Raw genomic sequence first — 21094 nt, forward strand, 5'->3', positions numbered from 1 at the left:
TAAGTAAAAATGTCAACAGCTACAGGCATCGGTGAGGTTTAAAGGGTGTGAGGTAACTGGGGAGGAGCACAGGTTAAAGAATCAGGGATGTGTGGGAAACCTAGCTATAGACTGGGTGAACTGGTGGATGAACTGGTCAGAAGTCATGGACACAGGGCCAAACCCAACTATGCTGCTGGGCGCACATACACGTGCACCTAGGCTATTTTATAACACGTGCGCGCATGTTGAAAAATGGCCGCCTATCTGGGAGCGTACTGACACGTGTAAATGTACACCCACATGCCTGCTTGAAAGTTACCATCCCTTTGTCCAAAGACTAAATTAAGGGCGATGTATATATCAATCATGGCTGTGTGTGGAACTGCCCAAGGCCTAAAAATCAAAGTGTAGATGAAAGCATTGTGACAGCAATGGGAAAATGCATTTTGTGGGATCTTCCTGGGGGAAAAGTATGGGAAATATTGGAACTTAACATAGGGCTTTGACCTGTCACTACCAATGAAACTGGGGGAGGGTAAACACGCATGCACACACCTCTACCTGTGATGTCCATAAATATGGCAGAAAAGATGCTGCTTGAGGGGTTTCTAGCCCAACCTTAGCAAGTGGAGTTGAGAAACTTGGCTCACCACACCCAGTACGTGGTAGACCAGAAAACTTTTGAACTCCATGCCTCTCAGGGCTTATTAACTGCACTGCTTGGTCGCCATACTAAGGCCCCGTACAGCCAGAAATAGGCAGTGGGCATGTCTGCTGGGGATTTGTGATGATTTCAGAACTGCTTGAGTTGTATTGTGTCATTTCCCACCCGAAATGAGACAAAAAAAAATAAGGAAGTTTCATATTGTGGAATGTCGTTTAGGGATGTGCATTCGTTTTCAATGAAATAGACAATGTTAACGAAGTTGTCTTTCGTCTTGTTTCGGGAGTGCCACGAAATTGAAAAAAAAAACAAAATTTAAAAAAAAAATAGTATTTCGTGTTAGTGCACATTAACTATAGTTTTCCTATTTATGGACTTAGCGCACACTAACTAGTTTTCCTAATTTCGGAGTTGGTGTGCACTAACAAGACTTTGTGCGCGCTAACTGGATGTTACCAATAAGTTAAAAAGTGTCAATTGGGGAGCAGTTCATTAGCTAGAAGTATGTTTCTGTATTCCCATTGGCTGTCCTCCTTAGTTACTTGTTTGTGTTGCCAAGGTTGCAAGGTGGTAATTGTGGGGAGATGGCCAGTGCCAGTGCATGATAATAAATGTGAACAAACAAGTGATATAATAACACCATCAAATTGTAGTCAGAATAAATAAAAGCATGTAATGCAAATTTTAAAATTTGCCAATTCTTTTGTATTTTAGGGAAGGGACCCTGGCATTTTAGGATATGCATACTTTTAATTCTCCCAGTGTTTGGGTGAGGGGGCAGTAACTGGTGAGAGGGGAAGTGACTGGGGTGAATGTATGGGGTGACAGGTTGGAGAGAGACTGGTTGGGGTGATAACTGGTAAGAGGCAACCTGGTGTGGGGGGGGGGGGCTGGGGTGACAGGTGGGAGAGAGATGAGTGAGTGGTGAGAGGGATTGTAAGGGGTGACAGAGAGGCTGGTTGGGGTGGTGGCTGGTGAGAGGCAGCCTGGTGTGTGTGGAGGTGACTGGTGAGAGGGGGTGACAGGTGGCATGGGAGAAAGACGAATGGTGAGAGGGGTGACTATGGAGAGAGACTGGTTGGGGTGGTGACTGGTGAGAAAGCCTGGTGTGTGTGGGAGTGACTGGAGTGACAGGTGGGAGAAAGATTGGTTGGTGAGTGGTGAGAGAGACATCCTGGTGTGAGGGGGTAACTGGCAGTGTTCCCTCTAAGCTGTGCGCATGTGCACGCGCACACAGCCCGTGAAGACCATTTTGCTGACTAGAACTTGATGCTATTATTACATCACTTGTTGTTTACACTTGTTACCAGGCTCTGGCCATCCCCCCACAAACACCACCTTGCAACCTTGGCAACACAACCAAGTAACTAAGGAGATAGCTAATGGGAATGCAAACCATATCTCTAGCTAACAAACTGTTCCCCAATTGACACTTTTTAACTTATTGGTAACATTTTTGGTTCCCGAAATCAGGCAAACCCAAAATAAACACCTCCTGAACCATTTTAAAAAAAGAATACCTCTGGAACTATTTTAAAAACAAAATCAAACAGATAATGACCCAACTGAAAACAACATGAAAAAAAATCAGTGCACATCCCTGTCATTTTTCACGAGCGCACTTTGTACAATAGGTGCATAAGAACATAAGATATGCCATACTGGGTCAGACCAAGGGTCCATCAAGCCCCTCATCCTGTTTCCAACAGTGGCCAATCCAAGTCACAAGTACCTGGCAAGTACTGGGGATAGGGAAATACTACAGTACCTGAATGTAATCCACTTTGAAGTGCTGAAAAAAGTGCAAAAAGTGGAATATGTCTAAAAAAAATAAACATTAGATAAATCACAAGCTACTATTGCTTATTATTTACTGTAATAGTTTATTGAAGGGGTTAATAAACATGTGGATAAAGGTGAACCGGTAGATGTAGTGTATTTGGATTTTCAGAAGGTGTTTGACAAAGTCCCTCATGAGAGGCTTCTACGAAAATTAAAAAGTCATGGGATAAGAGGTGATGTCCTTTCGTGGATTACAAACTGGCTAAAAGACAGGAAACAGAGAGTAGGATTAAATGGTCAATTTTCTCAATGGAAAAGGGTAAACAGTGGAGTGCCTCAGGGATCTGTACTTGGACCGGTGCTTTTCAATATATTTATAAATGATCTGGAAAGGAATAAGACGAGTGAGGTTATCAAATTTGCGGATGATACAAAATTATTCAGAGTAGTTAAATCACAAGCAGACTGTGATATGTTACAGGAGGACCTTGCAAGACTGGAAGATTGGGCATCCAAATGGCAGATGAAATTTAATGTGGACAAGTGCAAGGTGTTGCATATAGGGAAAAATAACCCTTGCTGTAGTTACACGATGTTTGGTTCCATATTAGTTGCTACCACCCAGGAAAAAGATCTAGGAATCATAGTGGATAATACATTGAAATCGTCGGCTCAGTGTGCTGCGGCAGTCAAAAAAGCACATTTATTTATATTTTGGTTTTTGCACTTTTTTTTCAGTGCTTCAAAGCAGATTACATTCAGGTACTGGAGGTATTTCCCTATCCCCAGAGAGCTTACAATGGAGGGTAAAGTGATTTGCCCAAGGTGCAGCAGTGGGACTTGAACGCTGGTCTCCTAGTTCATAGCCCACTAATCTAAACACTTGGCTACTCCTCCACTCCACATGTCAAAATTGTGCCATAATCCCAGTTATTCTCAACCCCAGTCCTTGTGGCTCACAAACATCTGGTTTTTTAGAGCATGTATTATTCTTCCAGTGCTGCAGGCAGATGATTTGGCCTCAGAAGCTCAGCCCATGGGGGTTGGTGGATCCAGCAAACAGCTGGATGGTAGTGTGAGTGAGTGAATGGAGTATGAGGGAGGTGTGTGTGTGTTGGGGACTTTAACATTGGTGTAAAATGATGATTGAGCCTAAGTTTGTTAATTCAAGGGATATTGTTTTTGCTCCATGCTTTGATTATAGGAGATTGTTGTGCATTTTGATTTGTGGCTTGTGTGATTGTTGGCTCAAACAAAACTTGAAAAAAATAAATAAATAAAAAAGAAGGACTATAAATGGTCAGTTTTACAAATGGAGAAAGGTAAACAGAGGGGATCTCTGGGATCTGCTGGTACTTATGATGTCATGTTCTTAAATGTTTTGCGGGTGTCTGCTGATCCACAATGACTTTGATCATTTATGTTTGCATAAGTGTGGTTTAGGAATAGGATAACTTGCATGGGTTGGATACCATGAAAAGCAGACCTGTTTTGGAGCCAGGAGGTCTGAATTTGAGATTCATTGCTTTCTGCAGTACATTCAGTCAGCTCAGGGAGCAAACAGTTGTCCCATCAACACAATAGGACCCATTTCCTACCTGCAGTAGTTAAGTGCATGCTCAGCAAAGCCAGCCCAGGTATTTTGTTGTTGTTGCATAAAACAGTGGAAAAAAATAGTGGCTTCCTGAGTGTTTTGCTTTGCTTGATGTTGCTTCCTGAGTGCTTTGTTTTTCGACCACATACTTTTGCTTGATGTTAGTAGGTTTGAGATCATGCTCAGTAAAACTCTTTTCTTGTCCATGTGTTGTGTGCACTTCCTGGTCCAAAAAATTGGAAGATCTCTAGCCGTGTGAAAATGATAAAGTACATTAATCTGTTTTAAACTGGATAAGCATTTCTGAAGACTTGTGGGCAGTTCTTGCCTCCCGCCAGAAGAGGCCCTCAGTGGACCTTGTGAACTAGCTGTCTAGTCCTTCGGACTCTGTCTTATGGGTGCTGCTGGCAGCAATTTTCTTCCAGTGCTGCCTCAGATATAAGCCAGCATCGCACTATGCACATTGCCATAACTTGGTCTTGCCCTTTGCCCTGGTCTTGGATCTGGTTCCTGACTCTGTTTTAGCTTTGGCCTCTTGGTTGTCTTGCTTTTGTATTCTTGTTCTTTCTCTGTCTAGTCTGTTTCTGCCAGAGCTTTGGGTCTTAATCCCGGTCTTGTCTTGCTTCTTGTACTCCCAGACTCTGGCTCTTGTGGCCCTAATATGAGATCTTATGTTGGCCCTGCTATTGGGCCACATATTCTGCCTTGTCTTGTCCTTTTTTTGTCTTATGTTGTAGGCATCCTTCTGTTCCTATCCCTGCTGAGGGTCCGTCCTGCTCTTGTGGATGCCTTTCAGTACGTACCCTGATGTATATCATTGATTCCTGTCCAGGTTCTGCCAGCCGTCAACACCTGAGGGCTCAACCAGAGGGGGAAGGTAGCCAGTATAGATAGATAGACTCCTGTTCCAGCCTGGCTGTGCCAGTGTCCAGCCCCATTTCAGTCCCTGGGATTTACCACCCTGACAGGTTTTAGATCCCTGCTGAAATAATCCTCTATAGTTAGAATAACCCCTGTTTATTGTAACTTTCTCTTCCGTGCACTTGTTTTATACTACTGTAATGTATACTCTTATGTTTTAGTTATGTATGTTATAATGTATTGATGTTATAATGTATTGATCACCCCTTGTTTTATGTAAACCGACATGATACGTACTCCCGTGAATGCCGGTATAGAAAAACACAAATAAATAAAAATAAATAAATAGTTGATTCATGAAGGCATCTCAGAAAGCTTGTCATTTTAGGGGCAGAAATGTGTTAGCTGCTTTGGAAGAGAGGGATTTGAGTTCGCTTTCCAAGTTCTAGCTGTGCCTGGCGAGCTAGATGTAAAGCAGGGTAGATGCCATATTTCTCCGATCTGAAGCAGAGGAGGCCCCACCACTTTGTCTCTTGTTCTTGGAAATTACTGACTCCCCCTGGTGGCCGCAAGGAAGGAAAGCCAGTGAGCATAGAATTAAAAACCAGTGTTTCAGTAATGTTTCAATAAACCTGTATGATACATAATGTGAGTTGGGTGTGTGGGTGGGTGAAAGGTGGAGGGAGTGCATTAGAACTATACTTGTTTACAATAACATGATAATTCCCCTTTGACATGCAGTGATATCTTGTGCAATAAAAAGATACACAGGTGGAAAGTAAGGTTTACCAACTACGAGAAAACAGGTTTTACAAGGAGAGAGGGAGATTCTAGCAGCAGCAACAGGGAAAAATAAAAAGACTTAGAAAGTGCCGAAAAACTTAACTACAACGGAGGAGGCTCACCGCAAATAATGGGGGCACTTTTAGTGAAAGAAAATCACCAGAATGTGTGTGAGGATCCGGCCTGCAGCACAGCCCTCCTGCCTACAGGTGTCCTCGGAGGGCTGCAGTCTGAGCTGTGCAGCTTTGCCTCATAGCCTCATGACTCAGGGTGTAGTTATCTTTACTCTGTGCTGTGGTCCATGCTCTGAATCTTAAGTCTTACCCTGTTGCGACCGTCGCTGCCCGACGTCTCCGCTACGCCCACCTTACCTCTTTGGCGACTCCCTCTTTGCCTGTTGGAAGTTTGGCTGCTGCAGCGTCATCTTGCCTTTCTCCTCCGGCGTCCCCGGACCGGCAAGACGCTGCACTCTGCCATGTTTCCTAGAAGCCTAAGGGCGCGGCCCCGACTCAGGTACCAGCAGTGGCGCGAATCTCAGGGGCGTCCCCCTGAGGTGACGTCATCCTCACCGGATATTTAAGGTCTCTGAAATCGCTAGCGAATCGAGTTAGCAAGGGCTTTTCTCCAGGTATCGGCGGATGGGATTCGCTCTCCGCTTACCTTGCTACTCTGCCTCCTCGGACTTTACCAGGGGTACCCGCTCCTCGGGGGCCTCGCTCTCTCTTTTGCTTTTCAGATCGCAGTCTGAAACCGGTACTCGCTCCTCGAGGGCCCACGTACCCGGACTTGCTACTGAATATAACTTCTGCCAGGAAGTCACCGCTGCCTACAGCACCAGTGAGTTACCTTCTCTCTCTCAGAGCTTTCCCTGGAACCAGGTACTCGCTCCTCGAGGGCCTAATCCATTCCAGCTCCTGGACCACTTCTAGAGACTATTGTGTGAGTGTTACCATCAAGGTTCTGTTCCTGAACTCTGCTTACCCTGCCTACTCACTATATTCAGTTTCTCTACAGCTCAGTTATCCAGGGATCGCTGTTCCAGTCTGTGAGGGACTACAGCCCAGCCGGGCACTTCCAGCTCACTACTGCCACCTCTGGTGGTTCCATATACTGTTTAATAAAAGAACTAGTGTGTGTCTGTCTCCATACTCTGAGCCTGACCGGTGGTCCCTCTCAGGATCTTCCCCCGGGGAAATGGTCATCTGCCACCGGCCCAAGAATCCACCCACAACTACTTCAAACACCAACATACCCTTGCCATGTGTTTATCCTGTTGGTTTGTTTCGGCTGCTTTTTCCCGTGTTCTGGCTTACATTTAGTGGCCTTTTGGTTTTGTGTGCGTCTTCTCCGTGACCTTGCTTGTTTGTTTGTTTGTTTCGTGTTGTCTGTCTTGCTTAGTGGGCACCCTTTAGTGCTATCCCGGTTCCAGCCCTGCACGATTTTTGAGTTTGAGTGTCGTTTATCACCGCTCATTCCCTGATGCAGCCCTCAGCGGGCGAAACGCTGACAGCGTTGGATGCCCTAAGTGGAAGTTAAAAGCTTGTACTTTTCAGTCGCAATTCCAAGGTAAGTGCTTTTATGAAGTACAATCGCTTTCACAACCAAAACATTTCTGAAATTCCTATAAATTTTGGATGTGACACTCATTTTTTTTTTCAAATTTGCATTTGTCAAAGCATAAAGAAAAACCACAAAAAACAAAGGGGGATAATGGAGGGTTTTTAACTAATGATGGTATTTTTTTCTACCATTTCTAAGGTGAGTTTGGCATCTGAAGTTTTTCCTCCCTATATTAACATTTAAAATTGGTTGTCCGTTTTGCTTAAGTCTGTGTTTCTGAATGCACTCTTCTGTACTGTTTGTGCTCTTGCACTCAGCTATCTCCTTTTCTTTTTTTGTGTATAAAAGTTTTTATTTAGAACAAAGACAAAAACAACAGGTCGCAAGTGTACAAAGAGCAGTGTGTACAGTTAAAGCAGACATGACTTGTACAAACAGAAAGCAAGAAAAACTCTGTTCCAATTTGCAAACATAGATAACCAACACCAGTAAATCCCTCCCCTCATCCCCCCCATCGCAACTGGAGCAAAATGTGAAAATACAACTGAGTAGACAAGTAGAACAAGAGGACTGAAATGCAAGAGAAGGGTAATATACAAACAAGCAAGAGGGCGAGTTGGGTGAACCTGCATGAAGGAAAGCGATCATCATAAGCACTATGAAGGAGCGCAATCCCACTCAGACCAGACAATATGGGTTCCGAGATGTAGAATACCTTGCCCCGTGAGAAAAATCATGCGTAAAAAACTAAAAATAAAGTATATGGTATAGGACCCCTGCCAACTGCATCCTGGGCAAAGAGGACACCAAGCACAGAGAGCTCCATGATAGAGAGTCATCACCCAGGTAATAGGTTTCAAAGGAAAGTATGCAATTACTGACATGAGGCTAACCAGCGTTGGTAAGGGGCCCAGGATTTGTGAAAGGCCTCCAACCGGTCATGGTGCACAGCGGTGAGCCTGCCCAGCTGAAAATAATTATGTAATCTGGCCTGGACATGAGCTAAGCTTGGTATGATGTTCTGTTTCCAATGTAATGCAATTTCTGTGCAAGCTGCAATATTTATTTATTTATTTATTTTAAAACTTTTTTATACCGAAGATCATGTACAAGTACATATCGCTTCAGTTTACAGAGAACCAACAATTGGAAATTACAGCAAACAATATGAACAAAAAATTGGACAATAATTAAACAAGAATAGAATTGAACAAGGATTACAAGAGGGGATTAAGGGGAATTGCGAAAGGTAAACATGAGAATCAAACATGGATTACATGATAAGGAGTAAGGGGAACACAATAAAGACTTGTGCAAATCTCTGTTGGTCTTTATTGAGATCGGTGAGGGGTAGTGTCAGGAGGATGTGCCAAGGCTCGGCCTGGATAGTCACGCCGAGAATGGTTGATACCCAAGTGACAATTAGTGGCCAATACTGAGTAAGTCGGGGGCATTGCCACCACATATGATAATATGTACCGTTTTCTCCGCAACCCCTCCAACAATACTTGGAAAAAGTCGATTTAAAGTGATGCAATCTGACAGGTGTATAGTGCCATCGATATAGCATTTTATAACAGTTTTCTTGTAGGCCTGCTGAAATAGAACACTTAAGGGCAACCGTGAATACATCATCCCATTCCTGTTCTGCAATATCCCTCTCAAAATCAGAGGCCCACATTAACTGCTGACGGAATGGGCGCTGCCGTCTGCCAAGCAATAACGCATAGATCTTAGAGATCACAACCCGCATCTTACTAGCTTTCAAACAATAGTGCTCAAACAAAGACCCAGTGAGTTTAATAGAACCGGTCCTCTTAGCACGATGGATGTAGTGGTAAATTTGGACATATAAGAAAAAATCAACAGTAGGCATATTATAATGGCGCCTTATATCATCTCTAGACATCAAAGTGCCCTGTATCTGAACCTGCTCTAAACGTGTAATGCCTGCCTTAAGCCATGCCTGAACTGCTGCAGATTGGTACGAAGAGGACAGTACCGAGTTAGTGAAGAGATGTGTGAGTAATGTATGAGCTTCCTTACCGACTAACCCAAGTTTCCACTGTGACCACACTTTAAATGTAGTTTGCCAGGCCGTTGGGTAATGTAGTAACTTCTTCCAAGTGGGTTGGGGTTGCCAGGGCAAGGCTGATATAGGCATATCCCCGATCAGTGCTTGTTCTAGCAATACCCACTGGGGAATCTCCTGTGTTCTATGTAACACTACCAGAGCGCGAAGCTGTGCAGCGCTAAAATACCAGAGGAGATTAGGAACGCTTAACCCACCCCTATTTTTTGGTAAATAGAGAGTGGTACGAGCTACTCTCGGTGGCCTTTTGCGCCAAATGAATCCAAAAATAATTTGTTGCCAATGTTTAAGAATGCGAGGATGGATGTATATAGGAATTGTGAAAAAGTAAAGAAAACAGGGTAAGATATTCATTTTGACGATAGCAATTCGCCCAAGCCAGGATTGTGAATGATGAGTCCAACGATCCAAGTCCCCCTTCAGGGAATGTATGAGGGTAGTAAAATTTAGTTGAAATAATTGATCTGAGCGAACCCCGATGCGGACCCCCAGATATTTTAAAGCGCCCTTAGCCCACCTAAAGGGGTATTGACTCCGGAGTCGTTGTACCTCCTCCTCTGGCAAGGTAAGATTAAGTAGTTCAGACTTATAATTCACCTTGAGCCTTGATACCAAAGTGAACTGTTGAAGTTCCTGCATAATGCCAGAAAGAGAAGTGGAGGGGTCCGTAAGGGTAAGCATAACATCATCCGCGAACAGGGAGATTTTGAAATGATGGCCCCCCACCCAGATACCTACTATGGAGTCTGCCAGTCTAACCCTAGTGGTAAAAGGCTCCAAAAATAATGCAAAGAGCAAGGGTGAGAGGGGACACCCCTGCCGGGTACCCCTGCCAATCTCAAAAGGGGACCCATAAGTTCCGTTAGCTTTTACCCTGGCCTGGAGATGATCATAAAGTTTCTCTACCCAATTAATAAAGTACCCACCGAAGGACATACGAGTATGTTGGACGTAGTCAATTATGTCGACTATCCTTCATAAGAACATAAGAACATAAGAAATTGCCATGCTGGGTCAGACCAAGGGTCCATCAAGCCCAGCATCCTGTTTCCAACAGAAGCCAAACCAGGCCACAAGAACCTGGCAATTACCCAAACACCTAGAAGATCCCATGCTACTGATGCAATTAATAGCAGTGACTATTCCCTAAGTAAACTTGATTAATAGCAGTTAATGGACTTCTCTTCCAAGAACTTATCCAAACCTTTTTTGAACCCAGCTACACTAACTGCACTAACCACATCCTCTGGCAACAAATTCCAGAGATTTATTGTGCGTTGAGTGAAAAAGAATTTTCTCCGATTAGTCTTAAATGTGCTACTTGCTAACTTCATGGAATGCCCCCTAGTCCTTCTATTATTCGAAAGTGTAAATAACCGAGTCACATCTACTCGTTCAAGACCTCTCATGATCTTAAAGACCTCTATGATATCCCCCCTCAGCCGTCTCTTCTCCAAGCTGAACAGCCCTAACCTCTTCAGCCTTTCCTCATAGGGGAGCTGTTCCATCCCCTTTATCATTTTGGTTGCCCTTCTCTGTACCTTCTCTGTACCTTCTCTGTACCTTCTCTGTGCCTTCTGTACCTTCTCTGTGCCCTTCTCTGTACCTTCTCCATTGCAACTCTGACCAAGTCTGCCAGGGACAAAGCCGACTTGGTCAGAGTGAACAAGATGAGAAAGAACCCCATTGAGGCGAGCCGCTAGCACCCTGGCCAGGATTTTTAAGTCTATATTGATCAGTGAGATGGGTCTATATGACCCACACTGCGTAGGGTCACGTCCTGGTTTGGCAATAACAGATATCCCTGCCATGTTACTGTCCTGAGCGATCCGTTCACCACTTCTGAGGGAATTAAACAAATTTGTAAGGGGTTCTACAATGGTGGAGGTGAAACTGCGGTAATAGGACCCAGTAAGCCCATCGAGCCCTGGTGCTTTCCCTGGTTTTAGATTTTTTATGGCCTCGGAAACCTCATAGGCTTCTATGGGCTTATCCAAGAATGCCTGTTGGTCCGGAGTGAGTGCGGGCAAGGGTATATCATGCAAGTAAGAACTGATAGCTGCCTCCAGGTTGCCCTGGTCTCCTGTATAGAGCTTAGCATAAAAAGCCGTGAAAGATTCACGGATCTTCCCCGATGTGGTAACAAGAGAGCCTTGCGCATTGTGAATTTTCGCTACTAAGGTTTGCGATCGGGCAGCTTTGAGTTTCTGGGCTAAGTATCTTCCAGCCTTATTGCCACCTTCGAAAAACTGTTGCTTGAGCATGAGAAGATGGTGACTAATGGCTGTATCATCAAGCAAGCGCAATGCATCTTTTGCCCGAAGCAGCCGTTGGTAAGTGGATTGAGACCCATCGGCCATATGTTTCTGAGTCAGCAAGGTAATCTCTGCTAAGAGGGATGCTCGTCCTTTCTCTCGCTCCCTGTTGCAATAGGCTGCTCTAGCAATAAATAACCCCCTACATACAGCTTTGGAGCAGTCCCACAGGGTCGTGGGGCTAGTTTCAGCTCTTGCATTGAGGCAAAAATATTCCTTAAGCTGGGCAGTGGTACGGCGAACAAACTCCTTATCTTTTAAGAGACTATCATTGAGACGCCAGGGCTTGAAGCCCTTGTCCCACTCCCCAAGCTGCACCTTAATCCAAATTGGGGCGTGATCAGACCACGTCAGAGGCTCTATACCAGTTTCAGATACAGCATTTTGTAAGTGAGAAGAGACAAATAAATAATCAATACGAGAGTATGTGCCATGTGGTGAGGAGTAAAAAGTATAAGAGTGAGAGTGAGGATAGCACTGCCGCCACATGTCCACCAAGCACCACCTGCTCGAGAAGGAATGCCACTCCTTCCTCATCCCAGTAGGCGTAACATACCGGGATGAGCTGTCTAAAGAAGGATTCCATGCTGCATTAAAATCACCTCCCACAATGAGTTCCCCCTCACCATAAGTAGACAATAACCCATCCAGTTCTTTTAAAAATGGGATTTGTGTAGTATTCGGGAAATATACATTTAACAATGTGAAGACTTGAGTGCCCACCTGCAATTTAAGGAGAAGATATCTACCACAGGGATCAAAACACTTATCCAGGACCTCATGAGTCAGGTTGTTGGAGATAAGGATGCCCACACCTGCATAGCGAGATAATTTAGTGCTAGCAGCCCAATAAGAAGTAGAGTAAGGGGGGAAAATAAGAAGACGCTCATGATGCTTACGCACATGCGTCTCCTGTACAAAAGCTATAGTGGCCCCCTGACTCTGTAGTTCCCTCTTTAATAAAAGGTGCTTGCGAGGAGTATTTAGACCCTTTACATTAAGGGAAACAATTTTAGCCATCATTAGAAATCAGAATTAATGTGTTTGCACAGATCCCACCCTTCAGCCATCCAAACAATACATTTAGAAAAACCCTTGCAAGCCATAGTAGCAAATTTCCAACAGAGTCCCCAGAAAAAGAACAAGAAATCCAGTTGCCTTCCCCATTAGTCCAGAGGTATTCCGCCACACTCCTGCGGAGATACACACGCCAACGGGGTGCACCCATCGGATCCCCAGCAGCCGAACCGCCGCTCGCCCCTCCCCACAAGCATATATTGAACAGATCATAAGCAAGTATGGTAAACCCCAGTTAACCCAGTATGTAAAGTATAAATGTTTAACAAAGCAGTGTAAAAAACAATCATGTAGAAATAGAATAAAAGAACAACCCATAGCAGTCAATGGTACTGGAAGACTGCACTAGGTACTTAAGCCAGAGAAAAACACCACCTATGTCCATGGGCGTGAGAGATCCTTATCCTTGGTCTGACATGGATTGTGAGGTGGTCTTGGGCTGTTGTCGAAGTCGTCTTCCACCCTTAGCAGCACGTTGCCAGCGTGGCGCTGTGTCCATCCTAGTGGGTGGAGTCGCCATCTTAGGAGCTTGAAAGGTGGCTGTGATTTGCGCCTGTTTAAATGCTTCCACCGCTTCTGCAACAGTCTTGATACAGTAGGTGACTCCCTGTGCTTGAAATTGTAACCCAAAGGGAAAGGTCCAACGATAACGAATGGACGATTCTCGAAGGCTGGAGGTCACTTCCCGAAGATCAAAACGCTTCTTCAACATGGAGGGGGCAAGGTCTTGGAAGACAGCTAGCTCGTGATTATTCCACCGCACTTCTTTAAGCCTGCGGGCGGCCTCAGAGACCTGCATTTTCTGTAAGAAGCTATGAAAACAGATGATAAGGTCCCTGGGACGCTGGTCCTGCCGGGGCCCCAGGGCGCGGTGTGCCCGTTCAAGGCGAATCTCCGAGGTCAGAAAGGTCGAGTCGGTGGGGGCTTGATGGTTAAGTGAGAGAATGTATGCGCATATTTGCTGTGAAACAGAGAGCGCATCTTCATACTCCTCGGTGTCAGGCACCCCGCGTATGCGCAAATTACACCTCCTTCCCTGATTCTCGAGGTCTTCTAGTTTCTCGGTCAGAGACGCGACATCGGCGGCTAGATTTACCTGCTGCGAGTTCAATAAGTTAAGAGCCTCCCCGTGGCCTTTGACCCGGATGTCAATGTCGTCGACCCGCGATCCCAGCGTGGCGATGTCCTCCTTCAATTCAGCGACCGCCGCCATGATGTCTGCTTTGTCCTGCCGCATGTCGGCTCGCAGCACAACAAACCACTCCCTGATGTCATCTCGGGTAAGCAGCTCCGGGTTCGGCTGAGAGTCTGTCCCATCGGCGTGGACCAACTTTGCAGCGGCTCCAAACGCCACCTCCGACTTGATTGGCGCTTGATCAACAGCCTCCAGGCCCATGTGTGGCTGAGTCTTTTCATGGGAAAATTGCCGCAAATCTGCGGTCTTGCGTTTCGTAGTCATGTCACAGCTGGGTAGGAGCTAAACTTCCACTGCTAGTTGTAAAAATGATCGTAAAAACAACGAAAAACAGCAATTCCTGGGGTTTTACTGCTTGTGGGGAGCGGAGCTCAAGGCTCAAACGTCTGCTCTCATCCGATGCAGAACAGCGCCACCCAGCTGTCTCCTTTTCATTCGAACATGCTCCTTAAGGCCTGCTGGACACCAGAACCTGAGGGCCAAAGACGAGGAGGAGAAGGAGGTTGGTCAGGCAGAAGATCCCTGGTGCTAGGTCAGGGCCGTCCCTGCTGGCCCTGGATCCAGACGTGCTACTGCGGTAGGGGCTACTCCATAACCGGCCAGTGGGCCGTGACAATTTGCACATCCGGTCAGACGAAGAGACTGTGGAGGCTCGTGCAGCAATGTCCACCCAAGCTCAGAAGATCTTTCTAGGCTTTTCTTAGCTCAGAGAGCTTTCCCTGTTTATACCATTGGATGACGTCATCCACCTGATGATGGAGAAGACATGAATTCTCTACAAATGCCCTCCTCCACAGAGCTTTAGTTGCTTGACAGGTTCATGAATTCTGATGACTTTTTAATATTTTTGCCAGTAAGAAAAGCTAAATAAAATAGATGTTAGCAGCAATAATCCCCTCTTGGTTAGAACAATTACTATCAGTGTACAAGCCAGAACCTTCATCTGTTTCCTGAGTGTTACATGAAACCCAAAATTGTGTAATTACAGCAGGAGTTATTTTTCCCTATATGCATTATCTTTCACTTGTCCACATTAAATTTATCTGCCATTTGGATGCCCAGTCACCCAGTCTCGCGAGGTCTTCCTGCAATTTATCATATAAGAACATAAGAAATTGCCATGCTGGGTCAGACCAAGGGTCCATCAAGCCCAGCATCCTGTTTCCAACAGAGGCCAAACCAGGCCACAAGAATCTGGCAAATACCCAAACACCAAGAACATCCCATGCTGCTGATGCAATTAATAGCTGTGGCTATTCCCTAAGTAAACTTGATTAATAGCAGTTAATGGACTTCTCCTCCAAGAACTTATCCAAACCATTTTTTGAACCCAGCTACACTAACTGCACTAACCACATCCTCTGGCAACAAATTCCAGAGCTTAATTTTCGTTGAGTGAAAAAGAATGTTCTCCGATTAGTCTTAAATGTGCTACTTGCTAACTTCATGGAATGCCCCCTGGTCCTTCTATTATCCGAAAGTGTAAATAACCGAGTCACATCTACACGTTCTAGACCTCTCGTGATCTTAAAGCCCTCTATCATATCCCCCCTCAGCCGTCACTTCTTCAACCTGAAAAGCCTTAACCTCGTCAGCCTTTCCTCATAGGGGAGCTGACCATTCCCTTTATCATTTTGGTTGCCTTTCTCTGTACCTTCTCCATCACAACTATATCTTTTTTGAGATGCAGTGACTGGAATTGTACACAGTATTCAAGGTGCGGTCTCACCATGGAGCGATACAGAGGCATTATGACATTTTCCATTTTATTCACCATTCCCTTCCTAATAATTCCTAACATTCTGTTTGCTTTTTTGACTGCTGCAGCACACTGAGCTGACGATTTCAAAGTTTTATCCACTACAGTATGATGCCTAAATCTTTTTCCTGGGTGGTAGCTCCTAATATGGAACCTAACATCGTGTAACTATAGCAAGGGTTATTTTTCCCTATATGCAACACCTTGCACTTGTCCACATTCAATTTCATCTGCCATTTGGATGCCCAATCTTCCAGTCTTGCAATGTCCTCCTGTAATGTATCACAATCCACTTGTGATACATTACAGGAGGTATCATCTGCAAATTTAATCACCTCACTCATCGTTGCCCTTTCTAGATCATTTCTAGATATATAAATCCCTACACAGAAAGTACACACTAGCAGAATACTTCACTTCAGTCACACATGCAGAACATAGACAAATCCTCACCAAATACAGAATAGGGAAGTCATAAACCATAAATAGAAACATGTAGACTAAACTGAATTGAAAACCGAAACAAAGCCAGACAAACCGTACAACAATAGAAAAAGAAAAACATCACCATTCCTTATAAAACATAGAACAATAAAATCACAAAATATAAATTATAATATTAAAACCATATTAATAAAAAGAATATTTCAAAACAGCTGATGAATAGAGCATCCAACAATCAAACACTGAAAAAAGGTTAAAAAAATTCCTGATACCTATAAAATATTTTAAAACAGCAGATACATGAAATACCATGCAATAATTAAAAATAATAAAGCATTAAAAAAATTATCCTGCTCTCCATACCTAGGAACTGTTGATTCCAGCCACCCTGAGATTGCTATGAATTAGTCAGAGGTGCTGACCTGCACAAACATTTTTCTGTATTTCATATACAGACTCTCTGTAACACACATGTTCATTCTTATACACATTCTCTCATATGCTCACTCAAAAATGGTCCCTAACATTCACACATGCTGACTCACTGACTTGTTCACACACATACACTCGCTGCTCGCACACATGCTCTCACACCCATAAACATACATGCTGACCACCTTTCACATACTGTCTCATGCTCTCTCATCCTCACATGCTCACTTGTTCACTGATACTCACATGCTGTCATGCTCACATATATGCTCACAGTTGCACATGCTCATTGAATCATGCATTCTCAGAGCACTCACACACATGCACACACTCACTCTCAGTCAAAAACACACATTCATTAACTCAGGTGTTTTCTCTATCTCTCACGTCTCCCCTATGAATACATTTAAAAAATAGTTTTTACTTACATTGGTGGTCAGGGGTACCCAGGCCGCGAAGAAGAGTCGGCGACCCCATCGGGTCAGCTGCAATAAGGATGACAGCAGGAGATGTAGGGGTGATGGTGGCCAGTGGTGGCTGCCGCACTAAGCCGCGAAGGGGCAGGCCGCATGAGCGGCGGCTCTGAACGCAGGCCAGGGAGCAACCAAGCCGGCGTCCTGCTGGAGGAAGGTGAGAGGCCGCTCGCGGGCTTGTCCCGCCTCGGCAATGCAACAATGGCCCAGCGGCTTCTGTCAGGTGCCGGAAGAAGCTTGCCGGCAGAGCTGCCCGTTGAAGAGTCTGAAGGCAGGGGGAGGCGGCCGTGCATGGAGAGATTTGAAGGGCAATTTGTGCCGCCTCAAAATGTTGCCGCCTGAAGCGGCCGCTTCACCCTGCCTCGTTATAGAACTGCCCCTGTTCCAACCTCTGTCTTACCCCCAAGCTGAGTGAGACGTTAGAGTGTGCACTGAGCACTGGATGTGACTCACTGAGTGTTGGAAGCAGCAGCAGTGGAGGAGATCAGACGGCAGTGGAGGTAACTAACTGAGCCAGCTGTCCACATGACATTGACTTCTTCCTTCTCCTGCACTGGTACCTAGAGGGAGCTGGTCCCCTACGATAAATTCATGTGTGTCGTTTCCCCTGCCCTGTTTGTGGCTCTCAGGGACCGCGGTTGGCCAACCCTGCTCTGGCATTTCTTGTTCTCTATTGCAGGCGCAAGGTATCTGGGAGTCCAGCAGGCACAATACCATATCCTATTTCAGAGGTGGTCAACTCCGGTCCTCGAAAGCCACAAACGGGCCAGGTTTTCAGGATTTCCACAATGAAAATGCATGAGATAGATCTGCGTATAATAGAGGCAGTGCATGCAAATCTATCTCATGCATATTCACTGTGGATATTCTGAAAACCTGGCCCGTTTGTGGCTTTCAAGGACCGGAGGTAGCCACCTCTGCCTATTTCTTCTTCTCCAAACAGGAACCTATAAAAGCTAAGCACAGTTTCACACTCTTATCAGATTAAGTTCATCTTATTTGTGAATCAATTTGCCATGGTCAACATGTACTTAGACACCAACATCCCGGTTTCTCTTTTTGCAGGATACTTTCACTGCTCTGGGAGCCTAACTTGTTAATGACTGTGCAGAATCCCAACCAGTTTGCCTCCCATGACCGACTTGTTTGAACTGTTTTACCACAACTTGTCCCAGCTCTAGCTGTAAGGGAAATAGCTTTGGGTCACACCGAGCCACGTTTTGTGTTGTCTGGGGGGGCAATAATTGTGCTAGCTGGCTACTTCTGCCTTTACCTTCTGAATTGGGGTAGACAAGTGAGGGGTCAATAGGGTGACTGATCCCCATGTCCCTTCCTTGCATTAATTGGTGGGGAAAGGACCCTGTACCCTTGCTTGGAGTTCACAGGACGAAGCGCAGGCTAATTGTTAACTTTTCTCCAGCTGCTTTCTTTCAGCCATAACTTTGGATATAAAAAAGGTCCCTCCGTTGCTCATCTTTTACCCTCGACAATACCCACCAGGAGAACTTCTGTTCCCAGAGAACTTCTGCCACTTGTCCAGCAGCATCTCGTCAGGGGGAAGGCTTCCGCCCATTTAGAAAACTCATTATTACCAACATTTAGCGGAATTCATCTGCAGCTGTTGGAAAGGGACCCACAAAATCCCAATCTGCAGATCTGATCACGGGCCCTCCGCTAAGAGGATATGGCCCAAGGGGCCCCTCTTCCCTTCAGCAGGGAAAAGTTCATTTGTGCACAAATCTAGCTCTATCCCTTTGCTGTAACAGGTAGGGATGGCCATCTGTATGAGAGTGACAGTGAACGACAGGGACCACCTGCTTGGTGATTCTCTAGTATTATATCCTGCCTGAGGAAAGCAGGGGATACTCACTTGGGGGTCTTCCCTCTCTCTCTCTTTTCCCCACATCAAGATCCCAGCCCGCTGACTGCTTGGCATCCTGTTTCTGCACCTGGATGTATGCGTCTGTGCTGGGCTCCCATGCGTCTGCTGTAATGTGGCCACTCCCCCTTTCTCACCGCTCTGTTGGCCACTATAGTGCAATTTCCAGGAGCCTCTGCACTCAGATCTGGCTTTTGGTGAGTTCCGACCATTCTTAGACAAACTCTGAGGGGATGCTCTTTACCCAGGCTCCATTTGTGCATATAGCACTTCTAAGTAGAGATGTGAATCGGAACCGGAATCGGTTCCGATTCCGGTTCCGATTCACATGTGGGGTTTTTTTTCATCGGGCCCGATCGCGGTTTTGTTTATCGGTTGCGCCCGAGCCGATAAACAAAAAACCCACCCCGACCCTTTAAAACTAATACCTTAGTTTCCCCCACCCTCTCGACCCCCCCATAAAACCTTTTACAGGTACCTGGTGGTCCACTGGGGGTCCCTGGAGCGATCTTCCGCTCCCAGGCTGTCGGCTGCCACTAATCAAAATGGCGCCGATGGCCCTTTGCCCTTACCATGTGTCAGGGTATCCGTGCCATTGGCCGGACCCTGTCACATGGTAGGAGCACTGGATGGTACTTGCTTCAATGCCGACAGACGTTCATGGACCTTCCCCCTGCCTTGAGCGCCCAGGCTGGATGTCCAAGCTGCGACCTCGGACTTGCGGCTTGGATGTCCAGCTGGGCGCTCAAGGCAGCGGGGTCTGTAGGAGAACCATCCACTTTCCTGGTGGAATGACATTTCAAATGATAGTTGAAATGACAGGTACCAGCGCACCCAAAATACTGATAGGCGCTGTATACTGCTCTATACAGTAAAATGGATTGCGCACGCCTACCGTTTCATGGACACGCTTTGGACGCCGCTTGCATTTGCGTCTCATTTGAATACTGTATCAAGCGGTTTGTGAACCAAATTGCGCGCACGGCAAACGAGGGTGCGCCCTGCACTGCCGCTCTTTCTTACGTGTCCTTACTGTATCGGCCTGTAAGTCAGCTTAATTAATAACAGGTAATGGACTTGCCTTCCAAGAACTTATCCAATCCTTTTTTAAACACAGCTATACTAACTGCACTAACCACATCCTCTGGCAACAAATTCCAGAGTTTAATTGTGCGTTGAGTGAAAAAGAACTTTCTCAGATTAGTTTTAAACGTGCCACATGCTAACTTCATGGAGTGCCCCCTAGTCTTTCTACTATCCGAAAGAGTAAATAACCGATTCACATCTACCCGTTCTAGACCTCTCATGATTTTAAATACCTCTATCATATCCCCCCCCTCAGTCGTCTCTTCTCCAAGCTGAACAGCCCTAACCTCTTCAGCCTTTCCTCATAGGGGAGCTCTTATTTATTTATTTATTTATTTATTTATTTATAATTTTTATATACCGACATTCTTACATTAAAATGCAAATCATACCGGTTTACATAAAACAGAAAAAGCAGGAAAAATATTTCCATAGTCTTCCATTCCCTTTATCATTTTGGTAGCCCTTCTCTGTACCTTCTCCATCGCAATTATATCTTTGAGATACGGGGACCAGAATTGTACACAGCTGATGATCTGTGGGTTCCTGCTTGCCTTGTGTATTTCCAATACCCCCTTAAAAAACAACTTTCACCTTGTAAGTAAAGGCTAATTCCAGGGCAGTTAAGACACCCTAAGTGAAACTTTAGCCATGCAAACCCCTCCCAGCCTCAGCTCCAGCCCCAGGAACCAATCTTCCTTTCTCCATTCCTTCTCCCCTCCCCTCCCCACCAGCCTCAGGAGTCTTCCTCCTCCTCTCTCCTCCTAGGCCCGGGGCTGGGATGTGCTGAGAAAGTGTCAGGCAAGGTCTTTGCTGGCTTCCACCACCACCGCCACCGCCACGAGTGAGGTCCTGGCAATCCTGCTGGGACACAGAAATGAAATTGTGTTCCATCACTGCTGAAAGCTGCCACCGTGGGAGAGAAAACCAGCAGAGTGAGGGAGGTAGAGGAAGCGGTGGGCAGCACACGACAGCAAAGCTTGGGCCAGCCCTGGTTCAGTCCCTTCTGCTCCCAAAAGCTGCAGCACTATAGGCAGCTGCCTAGGGCAGGGATGGCCAAGTCTGGCCCTGAAGAGCCACAAACGGGCCTGCCTTTCAGGATAAGCACGATGAATT

Source organism: Rhinatrema bivittatum, chromosome 6, assembly GCF_901001135.1.
Source record: "Rhinatrema bivittatum chromosome 6, aRhiBiv1.1, whole genome shotgun sequence".
NCBI lineage: Eukaryota > Metazoa > Chordata > Amphibia > Gymnophiona > Rhinatrematidae > Rhinatrema > Rhinatrema bivittatum.